The sequence below is a fragment of the Ranitomeya imitator genome, chromosome 4, assembly GCF_032444005.1.
Source record: "Ranitomeya imitator isolate aRanImi1 chromosome 4, aRanImi1.pri, whole genome shotgun sequence".
Classification (NCBI taxonomy): Eukaryota; Metazoa; Chordata; class Amphibia; order Anura; family Dendrobatidae; genus Ranitomeya; species Ranitomeya imitator.
In genome coordinates, this window is record NC_091285.1 from 37,347,797 (window position 1) to 37,364,661 (window position 16,865).

At 43.2% G+C, this 16,865-nt stretch overlaps 1 long non-coding RNA gene across 1 annotated transcript in view; it reads left to right on the forward strand.

Annotated features, from left to right (window-relative positions):
• LOC138673926 (uncharacterized) overlaps window positions 1-13,603 on the forward strand; it is a 65,455-nt gene extending 51,852 nt beyond the window's left edge. The window contains exons 3-4 of the long non-coding RNA XR_011320373.1: window positions 12,292-12,480; window positions 13,136-13,603. This is a non-coding gene — a long non-coding RNA (uncharacterized lncRNA). The remainder of the gene's footprint in view (window positions 1-12,291; window positions 12,481-13,135) is intronic.
• The last annotated feature ends 3,262 nt before the right edge of the window (window positions 13,604-16,865 follow it).

Here is a 16,865-nt window from a genome sequence, read left to right on the forward strand (position 1 = left end):
CACTTTTGTGAGTTCTGCTCTTGGGCTCCCTCTTGTGGTTTCTAGTGGTATGGCTGCTCCTTGGAGTTAGCTGTCATCAGCTGCCTCCACTTATTGTCTCTTCTGCTCGGCTATTTAAGTCTGGCTCTATCTTCAGCCAGTGCCACTTGTAAATGGTTCCTGGTTGGATTCACATCTCTTTGGAGTTTCCTGTTATCCTGACCAGTTCAGCTAAGCTAAGTTTTTGCTTGCCTTTTTCTGTCCATAGATTGTGGACTTATCCATTCTGTGCTTTCTATGTTTGTCCAGCTTATCAGTGTGAATTAATTCTGTCTTGCTGGAAGCTCTGGGAGGCAGATTTGCCCTCCACACCTTTAGTCAGGTGTGGAGATTTGTTTGTAAACTCTGCGTGGATTTTTGTAGTGTTTTATACTGACTGCACAGTATTCCATCCTGTCCTATCTATTTAGTTAGACTGGCCTCCTGTGCTCATCCTGGTTTCATTCTGTGTATGTCTTTTCCCTCTCCACTCACAGTCATTATTTGTGGGGGGCTAATCTATCCTTTGGGAATTTTCTCTGAGGCAAGATAGCTTTCCTGCTTCTATCTTTAGGGGTAGTTAGCTCTTAGGCTGTGACGAGATGCCTAAGGAGAGTTAGGAGCATTCCATGGCTACTTCTAGAGTTGTGTTGAGCTTAGGGACTGCGGTCAGTACAGTTACCACTTCCTTCAGAGCTCGTTCCATGTTGCTCCTAGACCACCGTATCATAACAGTACAAGTGGCCAAAAATGAATTAAATGCATCTCAAAAGAAGAAAAAGAAAGTTCTGAACCATTTTTTTTTCTGTGCTCTAGTTTGTCTTTTTTTTTTTTTCTTTTCCTCTTGATATCTGGGTGGTTCAGGATATATGCTTTGGCATGGATGTTCAGGGTTTGTGTTCTCGTGTGGATCAACTTGCTGCAAGAGTACAGAGTATCCAGGACTATGTTGTCCAGACTCCGGCTTTAGAGCCCAGAATTCCTACTCCTGATTTGTTTTTTGGGGACAGATCCAAGTTTTTGAACTTTAAAGATAACTGCAAATTGTTTTTTGCTTTGAAACCCCGTTCTTCTGGTGATCCCATTCAGCAAGTAAAAATCATCATATCATTGCTGCGTGGTGACCCTCAAGACTGGGCTTTTTCTCTTGAAACAGGGGATCCGGCATTATTGAATGTAGATGCATTTTTTCAAGCACTCGGATTATTGTATGACGAACCTAATTCTGTGGATCATGCGGAAAAAACCCTGTTGGCCTTGTGTCAAGGTCAGGTAGCGGTAGAGTTATATTGCCAGAAATTTAGAAAATGGTCTGTGCTCACTAAATGGAATGAAGAGGCTCTGGCTGCTATTTTCAGAAAAGGTCTTTCTGAAACCCTTAAAGATGTTATGGTGGGCTTACCTACGCCTGCTGGTTTGAGCGAATCTATGTCTCTAGCCATCCAGATTGATTGGCGTCTGCACGATCGCAAAGCTGTGCACCATATGGCAGTATCCTCTGAGCAAAGTCCTGAACCTATGCAATGTGATAGGATTTTGACTAGAATAGAACGGCAGGAATTCAGACGTCAGAATAGGCTGTGTTTTTACTGTGGTGATTCGGCTCATGTTATCTCTGATTGCCCTAAGCGTACTAAGAGAGTCGCTAGGTCTGTTACCATTAGTACTATACAGCCTAAATTTCTCTTATCTGTGACCCTGATTTGCTCATTGTCGTCCTTTTCTGTCATGGCATTTGTAGATTCAGGCGCTGCCCTGAACTTAATGGACTTAGAATTCACCAGGCGCTGTGGTTTTTCCTTGCAGCCTTTTCAGAGACCTATTCCTTTGAGGGGCATTGATGCTACACCCTTGGCCAAGGATAAACCTGGACACAGATGACTATGTACATGGCTCCTGCACATCAGGAAGATTGCCGTTTTCTGGTGTTGCATAACCTACATGATGTTGTTGTACTGGGATTTCCATGGTTACAGGAACATAATCCGGTGCTGGATTGGAAAATTATGTCGGTGACTAGTTGGGGTTGTCGAGGAGTACATAGTGACGTCCCTTTGATGTCAATTTCCTCTTCCCCCTCTTCTGAGGTCCCTGAGTTTTTGTCGGATTTCCAGGATGTATTTGATGAGCCCAAGTCCAGTTCCCTTCCTCCGCACAGGGACTGTGATTGTGCTATTAACTTGATTCCTGGTTGTAAGTTCCCTAACGGCCGACTATTCAATCTGTCTGTGCCAGAGCATGCCGCCATGCGGAGCTATGTTAAGGAATCTTTGGAGAAAGGGCATATTCAGCCCTCTTCGTCACCATTGGGAGCAGCTTTCTTTTTTGTTGCTAAGAAGGATGGCTCCTTGAGACCCTGTATTGATTATCGTCTTCTTAATAAGATCACGGTCAAATTCCAATACCCCTTGCCTTTGCTTACTGATTTGTTTGCTCAGATTAAGGGGGTTAGTTGGTTTACTAAGATTGACCTCCGAGGGGCATATAATCTTGTTCGTATTAAACAGGGTGACGAATGGAAAACTGCATTTAATACGCCCGAAGGCCATTTTGAATACCTTGTGATGCCATTTGGGCTCTCTAATGCTCCATCTGTGTTCCAGTCTTTCATGCATGATATTTTCCGCAATTATCTTGATAAATTCATGGTCGTATATTTGGATGATATTTTGATTTTTTCCGATGATTGAGAGTCTCATGTGAAGCAGGTCAGGATGGTGTTCCAGATCCTTCATGATAATGCTTTATTTGTGAAGGGGTCTAAGTGCCTATTCGGAGTTCAGAAGGTCTCTTTTTTGGGTTTTATTTTTTCTCCCTCGTCTATAGAAATGGATCCTGTTAAGGTCCAAGCTATTCATGACTGGATCCAACCCACATCTGTGAAGGGTCTTCAAAAATTTTTGGGTTTTGCTAATTTCTATTGCCGTTTCATTGCCAACTTTTCCAGTGTGGTTAAGCCCCTTACTGATTTGACGAAGAAAGGCGCTGATGTGACGAATTGGTCCTCTGAGGCTGTTGAGGCCTTTCAGGAGCTTAAACGCCGATTTACTTCTGCCCCTGTGTTGCGTCAACCGGATGTTTCTCTTCCTTTTCAGGTTGAGGTTGACGCTTCTGATATTGGGGCAGGGGCCGTTTTGTCTCAGAGGGAGTCTGATGGTTCTTTGATGAAACCGTGTGCTTTTTTTTCCAGAAAGTTTTCGCCTGCAGAACGCAATTATGATGTCAGCAATCGGGAGTTGTTGGCTATGAAGTGGGCGTTTGAGGAGTGGCAACATTGGCTTGAGGGAGCTAAGCACCGCGTTGTGGTCCTGACCGATCATAAGAATCTGATTTACCTCGAGTCGGCCAAGCGGCTGAATCCTAGACAGGCTCGATGGTCCCTGTTTTTCTCCCGTGTTGATTTTGTGGTCTCGTATCTTCCGGGATCTAAGAATGTTAAGGCTAATGCCCTTTCTAGGAGTTTTTCACCTGATTCTCCTGGAGTCCTTGAGCCGGTTGGCATTCTTAAGGAGGGGGTGATTCTTTCTGCTATCTCCCCTGATTTGCAGCGGGTGCTTCAGGAATTTCAGGCTGATAGGCCTGACCGCTGTCCAGTGGGGAAGCTGTTTGTTCCTGATAGATGGACAAGTAAGGTAATTTCTGAGGTTCATTGTTCAGTGTTGGCTGGTCATCCTGGGATTTTTGGTACCAGAGATTTGGTTGCTAGGTCCTTTTGGTGGCCTTCCTTGTCGCGCGATGTGCGTGCTTTTGTGCAGTCCTGTGGGACTTGCGCCCGGGCCAAGCCTTGCTGTTCCCGTGCTAGTGAGTTGCTTTTGCCTTTGCCGGTCCCTGAGAGGCCCTGGACGCATATTTCCATGGATTTTATTTCGGATCTTCCTGTTTCCCAAAAGATGTCAGTTATCTGGGTTGTTTGTGACCGGTTCTCTAAAATGGTCCATCTGGTACCTTTGCCTAAGTTGCCTTCCTCCTCAGATCTGGTTCCATTGTTTTTTCAGCATGTGGTCCGTTTGCATGGCATTCCGGAGAATATTGTGTCTGACAGAGGTTCTCAGTTGGTCTCTAGATTTTGGCGGGCCTTTTGTGCTAGGATGGGCATTGATTTGTCTTTTTCTTCGGCGTTTCATCCTCAGACTAATCGCCAAACTGAGCGAACTAATCAGACCTTGGAGACCTATTTGAGATGCTTTGTGTCTGCTGATCAGGATGATTGTTTGTCTTTCTTGCCGTTGGCCGAGTTTGCCCTTAATAATCGGGCTAGTTCGGCTACTTTGGTTTCACCTTTCTTTTGCAATTTTGGTTTTCATCCTCGTTTTTCTTCTGGGCAGGTTGAGCCTTCTGATTGTCCTGGTGTTGATTCTGTGGTGGACAGGCTGCAGCAGATTTGGACTCATGTGGTGGACAATTTGACGTTGTCTCAGGAAAGGGCTCAACGTTTTGCCAACCGCCGTCGGTGTGTTGGTCCCCGGCTTCGTGTGGGGGATTTGGTTTGGTTGTCTTCTCGTCATGTTCCTATGAAGGTTTCTTCTCCTAAGTTTAAGCCTCGGTTTATTGGTCCTTATAAAATTTCTGAAATTATTAATCCGGTGTCTTTTCGTTTGGCTCTTCCTGCCTCTTTTGCCATTCATAATGTTTTCCATAGATCTTTGTTGCGGAGATATGTGGTGCCCGTTGTTCCCTCGGTTGACCCTCCTGCCTCGGTGTTGTTTGAGGAAGAGTTGAAATATGAGGTTGAGAAGATTTTGGATTCTCGTTTTTCGAGGGGGAGGCTTCAGTATCTTGTCAAGTGGAAGGGTTATGGCAAGGAGGATATTTCTTGGGTTGTTGCCTCCGATGTCCATGCCACTGATTTGGTTCATGCTTTTCACTTGCCTCATCCTGATCGACCTGGGGGCTCTGGTGAGGGTTCGGTGACCCCTCCTCAAGAGGGGGGTACTGTTGTGAATTCCGCTCTTGAGCTCCCTCCGGTGGTTGTAAGTGGCACTTTTGACAGCTTGGAGTTAGCTGTCATCAGCTGCCTCCACTTATTGTCTCTTCTGCTCGGCTATTTAAGTCTGGCTCTATCTTCAGCCAGTGCCACTTGTAAATGGTTCCTGGTTTGATTCACATCTCTTTGGAGTTCCCTGTTATCCTGACCAGTTCAGCTAAGCTAAGTTTTTGCTTGCCCTTTTCTGTCCATAGATTGTGGACTTATCCATTCTGTGCTTTCTACAGTTAGGGCCAGAAATATTTGGACAGTGACACAAGTTTTGTTATTTTAGCTGTTTACAAAAACATGTTCAGAAATACAATTATATATATAATATGGGCTGAAAGTGCACACTCCCAGCTGCAATATGATAGTTTCCACATCCAAATCGGAGAAAGGGTTTAGGAATCATAGCTCTGTAATGCATAGTGTCCTCTTTTTCAAGGGACCAAAAGTAATTGGACAATGGACTCTAAGGGCTGCAATTAACTCTGAAGGCGTCTCCCTCGTTAACCTGTAATCAATGAAGTAGTTAAAAGGTCAGGGGTGGATTTCAGGTGTGTGGTTTTGCATTTGGAAGCTGTTGCTGTGAGCAGACAACATGCGGTCAAAGGAACTCTCAATTGAGGTGAAGCAGAACATCCTGAGGCTGAAAAAAAAGAAAAAATCCATCAGAGAGATAGCAGACATGCTTGGAGTAGCAAAATCAACAGTTGGGTACATTCTGAGAAAAAAGGAATTGACTGGTGAGCTTGGGAACTCAAAAAGGCCTGGGCGTCCACGGATGACAACAGTGGTGGATGATCGCCGCATACTTAATTTGGTGAAGAAGAACCCGTTCACAACATCAACTGAAGTCCAGAACACTCTCAGTGAAGTAGGTGTATCTGTCTCTAAGTCAACAGTAAAGAGAAGACTCCATGACAGTAAATACAAAGGGTTCACATCTAGATGCAAACTATTCATCAATACCAAAAATAGACAGGCCAGAATTACATTTGCAGAAAAACACCTCAAGAAGCCAGCTCAGTTCTGGAAAAGTATTCTATGGACAGATGAGACAAAGATCAACCTGTACCAGAATGATGGGAAGAAAAAAGTTTGGAGAAGAAAGGGAACGGCACATGATCCAAGGCACACCAGATCCTCTGTAAAACATGGTGGAGGCAACGTGATGGCATGGGCATGCATGGCTTTCAATGGCACTGGGTCACTTGTGTTTATTGATGACATAAGAGCAGACAAGAGTAGCCGGATGAATTCTGAAGTGTACCGGGATATACTTTCAGCCCAGATTCAGCCAAATGCTGCAAAGTTGATTGGACGGCGCTTCATAGTACAGATGGACAATGACCCCAAGCATACAGCCAAAGCTACCCAGGAGTTCATGAGTGTCAAAAAGTGGAACATTCTGCAATGGCCAAGTCAATCTCCAGATCTAAACCCAATTGAGCATGCATTTCACTTGCTCAAATCCAGACTTAAGACGGAAAGACCCACAAACAAGCAAGACCTGAAGGCTGCAGCTGTAAAGGCCTGGCAAAGCATTAAGAAGGAGGTAACCCAGCGTTTGGTGATGTCCATGGGTTCCAGACTTAAGGCAGTGATTGCCTCCAAAGGATTTGCAACAAAATATTGAAAATAAAAATATTTTGTTTGGGTTATGTTTATTTGTCCAATTACTTTTGACCTCCTAAAATGTGGAGTGTTTGTAAAGAAATGTGTACAATTCCTACATTTTCTATCAGATATTTTTGTTCAACCCTTCAAATTAAACGTTACAATCTGCACTTGAATTCTGTTGTAGAGGTTTCATTTCAAATCCAATGTGGTGGCATGCAGAGCCCAACTCGCGAAAATTGTGTCACTGTCCAAATATTTCTGGCCCTAACTGTATGTTTGTCCAGCTTATCAGTGTGAATTAATTCTGTCTTGCTGGAAGTTCTGGGAGGCAGATTTGCCCTCCACACCTTTAGTCAGGTGTGGAGATTTTTTTGTAAACTCTGCGTGGATTTTTGTAGTGTTTTATACTGACCGCACAGTATTCCATCCTGTCCTATCTATTTAGTTAGACTGGCCTCCTGTGCTCATCCTGGTTTCATTCTGTGTATGTCTTTTCCCTCTCCACTCACAGTCATTATTTGTGGGGGGCTAATCTATCCTTTGGGAATTTTCTCTGAGGCAAGATAGCTTTCCTGCTTCTATCTTTAGGGGTAGTTAGCTCTTAAGCTGTGACGAGATGCCTAGGGAGAGTTAGGAGCATTCCACGGCTACTTCTAGTGTTGTGTTGAGCTTAGGGACTGCGGTCAGTACAGTTACCACTTCCTTCAGAGCTCGTTCCATGTTGCTCCTAGACCACCGTATCATAACAGAACACTATTCCTACTGTGAAGCACGGAGGTCGATCACTGATGTGTTGGGGATGTGTGAGCTACAAAGCCACATGAAACTTGGTCAAAGTTGAAGGAAAGATGAATGTAGAACGTTATCAGCAAATACTGGAGGTAAATTTGCAATCATCAGCCCGGAAGCTGCGCATGTGACATACTTGGACGTTCCAACATGACAACAATCCAAAACACAAGTCCCAGTTGACCTGTCATTGGCTACAGCAAAACAAAGTGAAGGTTCGGGAGTGGCCATCTCAGTCTCTTGACCTCAGTATCAATGAGCCTCTCTGGAGATCTCAAGCGCTCAGTTCATGCTAAGGGGTATCGTTTCTCCTTGTGGAGAGTGACATACCATCTCTGGCTTGTCAAGGTAAGGAGGCTTATTCGCTATGCAACGCTCCTCTGGGAAATTAAATATGCAAATTGCCTCTTCTGAGAAAAAGAGGACTTAAACTCTATAGCGCCACCTATTGGAAGTAGCGATCCTACAAGTCACAATCAACTCTTTAACGAGTCGTGTTGCACGACTCGTTAAAGAGTTGATTGTGACTTGTAGGATCGCTACTTCCAATAGGTGGCGCTATAGAGTTTAAGTCCTCTTTTTCTCAGAAGAGGCAATTTGCACAGTTCATGCTAGACAGCCCAGGAGTTTACAGGAGCTAGAGAGTGGGCAGCATTACCATCTGAGAAAATAAAGAACCTCATCCACAACTACCACAAAAGACTTCAAGCTGTCATTGATGTTAGAGGGGGCAAGTCACGGTATTAAGAAATGGGGTATGTGAACTTTTGATCAGGGTCATTTGGATGTTTTGTGTTGTCATTATGATTTAAACAGAGAAAACACAGTAGTTTGACGATAAATGGCTTCACCCAACCACTATTATACTATATGAGGGGGCTACTTTATATACTATGAGGGGGCTGCATTGTACCCTATGAGGGGGCTCTTTTATATTCTATGAGTTGGCTGCATTATATTCTATGAGGGGGCTACTTTACATTCTATGAGGGGGCTACCCCAACCCCTGCTACATAATTAAGACGTGTACTACCTTATACCCTAAAATTAGCGTGCTTTACCACACAATTGGTGGTCTTGTATTTATTTCTATGTAGCTACATAGTGGGCCCCAAGAATGATTTTCTTTGGTGGGCCCAAGGTGCACTGCACGCACTGGCCCTGCATTTCTGCTGACCTGAGCATGACAGCGTGATGTATTTCTATGCAACTGTCAAGCTCAGGTCAGAAAAGCAGATAGCCAGTACTAGGTTTACGATGCCATCCTCGCACGAGTTATACGGCAGTCTGTCTCTGCCCTTTTACAGAGCACATGGTCACATGCCAACAGCGGGGAATTTTTCTTTCTATGTCCTGATAAATCCTGAAGTGAATTGGGATCGGCTGTGAAATCGACACACCAGGCCTGACATCATAATAAATGTACACTAATAAGTTTAATCAACATATTATTTTTCGTTCTTGGCTCCCCTTTAATGACCACCATTGCAACTTTTTTTCCTTTTAGCACAATTTTCTTGAAAGGTGAAAATGCATCAGCCATATGTCAATAGCAACAGCAGCATCTACATGGTTAACACTGGGAGGAAGCTCGCTCTTTAACCCCATGGGCACCTGATTGTGGGGTGCTAGCTATGGTGGCCTGTTAGGCTATGCCATAAGCAGGGTCTAACAGGCAAAGTGTCAGTGTAACAGCGATCTGCAGTACAGCAGTACTGAAGTAGTATTGCAGTGGGACTATGAAAAAAATCAATAAAATTTATAACAAATTTAAAAAAAACTAAACGGGAAAACATCATGGAAAAATGTGTATTTATTTATTTTACTTGCTTATATAGCGCCATTGATTTTCCCAGGGCTTTACAGACATCATCAAATGTGGAAAAAATGTTTATATAAAGACAGAAATAACAAAAAAAATCATATACAAAATTGGTATCGCCTCGTTTGTAACAACAAGAGATCTGAATCTTTTACTTTATTTATTTTGTGTTGTAAATACCATAAAAAAACTGACAAAAATTTAACTTTTTCGTGATATCAACACAGAAAAAAAGAGAGCAAAAAAGAATCAAATATATGTATATGGAAAGAGTATGGTATCACTGGAAACATCATTGTGTCCCATAAAAAGAAAGCCTCGTACAGCTCTGTTGGAGGAAACATAAAAAGTTTAGAATACAAAGCTGAAAAACAAATTATTTTTTGCAAAAAAATGTTTACTTATAACCCCTTCACGACATGCGCCATACATATACAGCGCAAGTCATGTCTCTCCCTTTGATGAGGGCTGCGGCGCTGGGCCCACATTTTTCCTGACACATGTCAGCTGTTATGAACAGCTGACATGTGCCTCTAACAGCCGCGGGTGGAATCGTGATCCACCTGCTGCTGTTAACATGTTAAATGCTGCTGTCGTAGTCAATCTCTGACATCAGCATTTAATGTGATCACACCAGAAGCGAGTCACTAATCCAGCCCATCGGCGCCCATGTCACATGACAGCGGGCTGCCAATGGATGGACATGACAACCCGTGGTCTGCAGGAGACCCCTGTGGTTGTCATTGAGGGATTGCTATGAGCGCCGCCCAGCAGTCGGCGTTCATAGTAAGTGTGCATTTCTGCTACATACAGGTGATCTGATCATTATCTGTGTGCAGCAGAAGTGATCGGATTATCATAGCTTCTAGTCTCCCATGGAGACTATTGAAGCAAGTGAGAAGTCGAAAAATGTTTTTAAAAATATATAAAAAAAAAAAAAATATATATAAAATTTTAAATCACCCCTCATTCGCCCCATTCAAAATAAAACGGGTTCAGAATCTATCTATCAAGATATAAAAAGAATTAATTCGATAGGATAACAGCGAGAAGAAAAGTCAAAACCCTAGAATTATGTTTTTTTGGTCGCCGCAACATTACAGTAAAATGCATATCGACGGAAAAATAAAAAAGTTATGGCTCTGGGAAGAAGGGGAGCGAAAAACAGAACTGCAAAACCGAAAAAGGGCTGCGGTGTGAAGGGGTTAAGTTTTTCAAATTAGCAAAATATAAAAACCTAAATAAATCTGGTATCACCACAATCATACTGACCTGCAAAATAAAGCAGTCGTGTCTCTTCTACCAAACAGTGGATAGCATGAAAAATAAATAAATAAATAAATAAAAACAATTCCTGCAATGCTGATGTTTATTCATCCTGAGTTCTAAATATATGAATAACAAATGTTAAACAAATATTATGCACCACAAATTTTTTTTGAAAAAATCGATTTTAGTGTGCAAAAGTAGGAAAACATTAAAAAATCCTATATTAATCTGGTATCACTGTAATTGTACTATCATAAAAGATAAAGCTGTCTTACCACTTATAACGCTCGGTGAACTTCATGAAAAAAATAAATAAAAAGCAATTTTATATTTAGCCTGTGCTCTAAACTGACAATGCTGTGAGTTGAAGTACCACAAAACCTGGTATGTCCATAGTTCCTGCACCTACAAAATCTGAAAATGTGAAACAATGGAAATGGTTTCTTTCATAGACAATGATTACCGTATATACTCAAGTATAAGCCGACCCGAGTATAAGCCGACCCCCCTAATTTTGCCACAAAAAACTGGGAAAACTTATTGACTCGAGTATAAGCCTAGGGTGAAAAATGCAGCAGCTAACGGTAAATGTCAAAAGTAAAAATAGGTACCAATAAAAGTAAAATTAATTGAGACATCAGTAGGTTAAGTGTTTTTGAATATCCTTATTGAATCAGGAGCCTCATATAATGCTCCATACAGTTCATGGTGGGCCCCATAAGATGCTCCATATTAAAATATGCCCCATATAATCCTGCATAAAGGTTAATAATGGCCCCATAAGATGCTCCATAGACACATTTGCCCAATATAATGCTGCATAAACGTCGATTATGGCCCCATAAGATGCTCCATACAGACACTTTCCCCATATAGTGCTGCACAAACATTATGGCCCATAGATGCTCCATACAGACACTTGCCCCATTTGCTGTTGCTGTGATAAAAAAAAAAATCACATACTCACCTCTCCGTCGCTCAGGCCCCCGACACTTTCAATATTCATCTGACTTCGCTCCGGCGCCGCTCCATCTTCAGCCTTTTCTGCACTGACCACGCCCTCTGACCTGAGCGTCATAGCTGAAGACGGAGCGGCGCCGGAACGAGGAGCAGGTGAATATCGCGCAGCGCTCCCCTCCCCGTTACACTCACCTGCTCCTGGTGCGGTCCCTGCACGTCTGTTCCCTGGCACCGGCAGCTTCTTCCTGTACTGAGCGATCACCGTTACCGCTCATTACAGTAAAGAATATGCGGCTCCAGCCTTATGGGAGGTGGAGCAGAATATTCATTACTGTAATGAGCGGTACCATGTGACCGCTCAGTATAGGAAGAAGCTGGGGTGCCGGGAAGCCAGGGATCTGCAGGGACCGCGCCAGGAACAGGTGAGTATAATTAGACAGCCCCCGCTCCCCCTCCCCTGCCGATCCCTGGGTGTGACTCGAGTATAAGCCGAGAGGGGGACTTTCAACCCAAAAAAATTGGCTGAAAATCTCGGCTTATATTCGAGTATATACGGTAATACTCTTACATGTCATTTGTGCATTGCTAGATGTATCACCAGCAAAGAAACACTCAATGTTCTTGTTTTAAATGTATTTTACTTTTGAGAACTTTTCCTTAAACGCCCAGCTCCTCCAGCCTTGATGGTAACCAATGTGATCTGCCATATTATTACTACTTGTTATCAATATTAATTAACACCTGTGGAGATATCACTCATGGTCATATGTGACATCATCAAATACAGGAGGCCATTGTCACCTCACCGCATGATGTCACAATGACTGTGGATCTATACAAACAGGTGTTCTAGGGGCAAAGGCTCATTTCAGAAGATAAAGACGACGTGAGCGGAGGATCCAGGATCGAGGACACAGACTCTCATTTCAGGAGATGAAGGCGAGGAGAGCGGAGGATCCAGGATCGAGAACACGGGTTCTTGTTTCAGGAGATGGACATGAGAAGAGCGGAAGATCCTGGATTGAGGATGCAGGTAAATAAAGAAATCTTACAGGGATATAATTTAGTTACCTTAGTGCCAACATGGACCCTCCAAGTCTACAGATTGTGGCTGTAAGGTTCTAAATTTCTTCAGTCCTTGCTGGTAGAATCTCTAGACTTGGGTGATGAAGGTTCTTTGTGAGGTCACACAGCAGAATGTTGGACACTGAGAGTTCTGGGGACAACAGAGAGCTCAGCACAAAGATCGCACCTCGGATGGAGACACCACTGTCGCTATTTTGGTCAGTAGCACTTCAAGTGGTATCTGTAGATAGTACAGATTGTTGTTGGTGGTTCTGTCACATTAATTTAAGATTATTGGGGCAAAAAATGTACCATTATTCCCCCACATGGGACAGAGATTGGTGTACATACATTGGGGAAAATACATTTATTTATTTACTTTCTAATTATTTAGTTTTTTTACAATTTTATTGTACTATTTATTTAACTTATATATAACTGCATTTACAACATTTTTTTTAAAATCAAATTTAGTACACCATTTTTAAGTGTCTACGTCTAAGCTTAAAACTGCAGAGAAAAGGGGGCTTGTTTATCTGGCATAAAGTACAATATATTTATGATGCTTTTATACAGGTTTTATGCCAATACTTCCCCTCATATTATTATTTCTTTCTTACCAGGGAGAGAATCTGGATCCTGGAAGGAAGATTGAAGAATCTAAAGAGAGCCACGAGATTGTTCTTTGTATATTTTTTGTATATTAAGGGGTGGTGTTTGTAGGGAGGTAGTGTTCTGTGTGGGGATGTAGTGTTCTATGGGGGGGTAGTGTTCTGTGTGTGGGTAGTGTTCTGTTTTTTTACAGGAGAGATGAACATAGTCAAGCTATGAGCTCCAGAGTCCGATCTGACGAAGAGAGGTGATGCATGTTACCAGGACAAAGAAGATCTTCTATCCAGAAACGAGTCTCCATATTGAATATTATTGCTGTATGTATATATGTCAGTTAGTTAGTTGTAGTATGGCCTTGGTCCAGGGTTCTCGAACTGATCGCCTTTTCTCGGGGTCAAGAAGGAATTTTTTCCCTGTAACACAAATTGGCTGAACGTGTCCAGGTTTTTTGCCTTCTTCTGGATCATTGGTCTTAGGTAGAGGTAAACATTTTTTTTAATAAAATATGTTTAATATCAATGATTGGTCTCCTTATGTCTTTATTTTATACAGCACGTAGGGTGCACCTGCAAGAGTTTTTATCTCCTCTCATTCAATCCAACTCTTAACCTCTGTGTTAGGCTATAAAGTGAGCATAAATCACTATTTTTGTATAGGTGTCCTGAGGAAGGACAGTGGACTCTGAAACACGTCGACATTAAAACTGCAATTTTATCTATTTATCTACTATAACTCATGTCATAACTCCAGAGAGCGCTGTCTGACAATCAAAAGGTCACACAGTCTCTGAAAGTCTATGGATTCTTTAAAACACATAAGGATCAAACTTATTAAAGATTTTAAACTTTAATAAAAAAAATATACAGTGCTTACAATAAAAGATATAAAAAGGGTAAAAATAAAGCGAGAAAATGATGCAAAATAGTTATAAAACAAAAAGGGAGAAAGAACAGAAATATCTAAACGTTTCGGCCTACAGATATCTTCTGTTTCCTTGAGGGAAGGAGAAATGAGTTATGGATCACATCAGCATACACAGCACCCACATGTGAACAACTTATTTTTGTGCCACCCAGATTTTTATAGTCCTGAGCATAGGATCATATTTCCAGCATGACCCGGATTGGCCCATTTAAATATTGCTGTTTGTGAATGGATGATGGGGTAAGTTGTGGCATTTCAAATATCCTGTGTCTTCCCCTTCCTCTTTGTACAGTCAAGAGGAAATCTTCTGTCTAGTTACAAACCATTTGCTAACCCCTTTGAAGCTCAGGATCCAGGAGCTAAGTTTAACACCTCCCAGTATTCTTCCAGGAGAACCCACTGTGGTTCTATATACCTGAAATAAGAATGGGAAGATGTTATATCCTTTGTGTGGAGTCATTTGGATGCAGCCTTAAAGGAGTTGTCCACTAAGACAACCCCTTCTTGATTCAAATGATTGACCATAAAAAATGATAAAACCTATACTCACCTCCCATGCCGGCGCCGTTCCAGCAGTGTCAGCACTTGTGGTCCCGGGGCTAAAGTGCGTTGTTGCGACACGTGATGACGGCGCCCAATCAGTGCTGGCATCATTGTCCCCACCTTCGGACAGATCAAACAAGAAATCCGGACTGCAGCTGATCTCTGACTTCCTCTTCATGCTCAATTTGACAGGAAGCGGGGACAGTGACGCCAGCACTCATTGGGCACCGGCGTCACATTTCACAACAACCGCAAGAGGAGCATCAGGAGATGGAGTGCCAACATCGTGGGAACGGCGTAAGCACGGGATGAGAGTATAAGCTTTATTATTTTCTGGGGGCCAAGCAAGGGGTATGAGAAGAAGTTGACCAAGTAGTGGAAAACTTCTTTAACTAGTTATTTTACTGATATTATAGTTTCCTTTACGATTATATATTTCCTTCACAAACATCTCCACTTAATTCAAGACAAGGGCTCAGTAGAAGGTCTGGTGTTCGGACCCAGCAATAAGCAAATTATCCCCTATCCAATAACTGGGGTTGTGGAGACACAGCATTGTATTTTAATTAACCGCGTTATGCCCACGTTAAAAGGAGAGCAGGCATTTGGTGTGATGATCCCTGGTCCATGCGGTTTCAGCTAGCGAACCGGATCGCCTGACAACCTCCCATGTCTCCATATGGGAATAATTAGATTTTTTAGGGGAATAACCTTTTAAACTATATCCAAGCTCATAGCATGGTTTACAGCTCCTCAGTGTCCTCCCTGCTCTTGAACATCCCCCTTCTAGTGTTCACATAATATCCATATCAGAAAAGGTTCAGAGACCTGCGGCGCACCTGAGTTGCACCATGAAAGGGGATCCGCAGGTGACTATATATAATTTATATTATTTTTGGACAATGCTGGGGCGTTTAATAGAGAATAAAACTGTCACGATCCATGTTTGGATCTGTGGCAGATCTGGTTTCCCTCTGATTTAAACCTTTTTTCCTTTCTGGTCATTGGGGGTTAATGCAGTTTCCCCCCCCCCCCTGGTGGCCGCTGGTGTTATTGCATTGCATTGCACCATCCTTTATAAGGTCACCTGGTGCATCAGCTGACTGTTGGTTATACAGGTACTTTGGATACCAACCTTGCTGGAATAGGAGCTTGCTGAGTGCTGTTGTTCTACAGCTGTATACTTATTCCTGGTGCCTTAAGGTACCTTCACACTTACCAACTTAACAATGATATCGCTAGCGATCCGTGATGTTGCAGCGTCCTGGATAGCGATATCGTTGTGTTTGACAGGCAGCAGCGATCTGGATCCTGCTGTGACATCGTTGGTCGGAGCAGAAAGTCCAGAAATTTATTTCGTCGCTGGATCTCCCGCAGACATCGCTGAATCGGCGTGTGTGATGCCGATTCAGCGATGTCTTTACTGATAACCAGGGTAAACATTGGGTTACTAAGCGCAGGGCCGCGCTTAGTAACCCAATGTTTACCCTGGTTACCAGCGTAAACGTAAAAAAAAAAAACACTACATACTTACATTCCGGTGTCTGTCCCCCGGCGCTGTGCTTCTCTGCACTGTGTAAGCGCCGGCCGGAAAGCAGAGCACAGCGGTGACGTCACCGCTGTGCTTTCCGGCCGGCGCTCACAGTCAGTGCAGAGAAGCACAGCGCCGGGGGACAGACACCGGAATGTAAGTATGTAGTGTTTTTTTTTTTTTACGTTTACGCTGGTAACCAGGGTAAACATCGGGTTACTAAGCGTGGCCCTGCGCTTAGTAACCCGATGTTTACCCTGGTTACCAGGGGACTTCGCATAGTTGGTCGCTGGAGAGCTGTCTGTGTGACAGCTCTCCAGCGACCACACAGCGACGCTGCAGCGATCGGGATCGTTGTCTAGATCGCTGCAGCGTCGCTAAATGTGACGGTACCTGTGCGGTGCATTACTCTGCTGTGCGGTGCATTGCAGCAGAGAAAGCTAGGTGTGGTGTTATTGTTTCTTTGTTACTTTGTAGTTTGTGCATTCACCTTTTAGTATCGTGTTCCCCTCACTCTCATATTGTTTATTCCTGTTTATTTGCTTTGTGGTGCTGTGTTCACTGTTCACCTCCTGGGGTGGGGGTTGGGGGTTTAGTTCAGGGTTTAACAGGAGACAGGGACAGGTCGGTGACTTGGGCCTCCCTACCTTCAAGGGTACCCCCAAGTTAAGGATAGACAGGGCTTCAGTTCAGGGGCCCAGATTCCTCATCTCCTGTTTTCCTATTTCTGCATCGTGACAAAA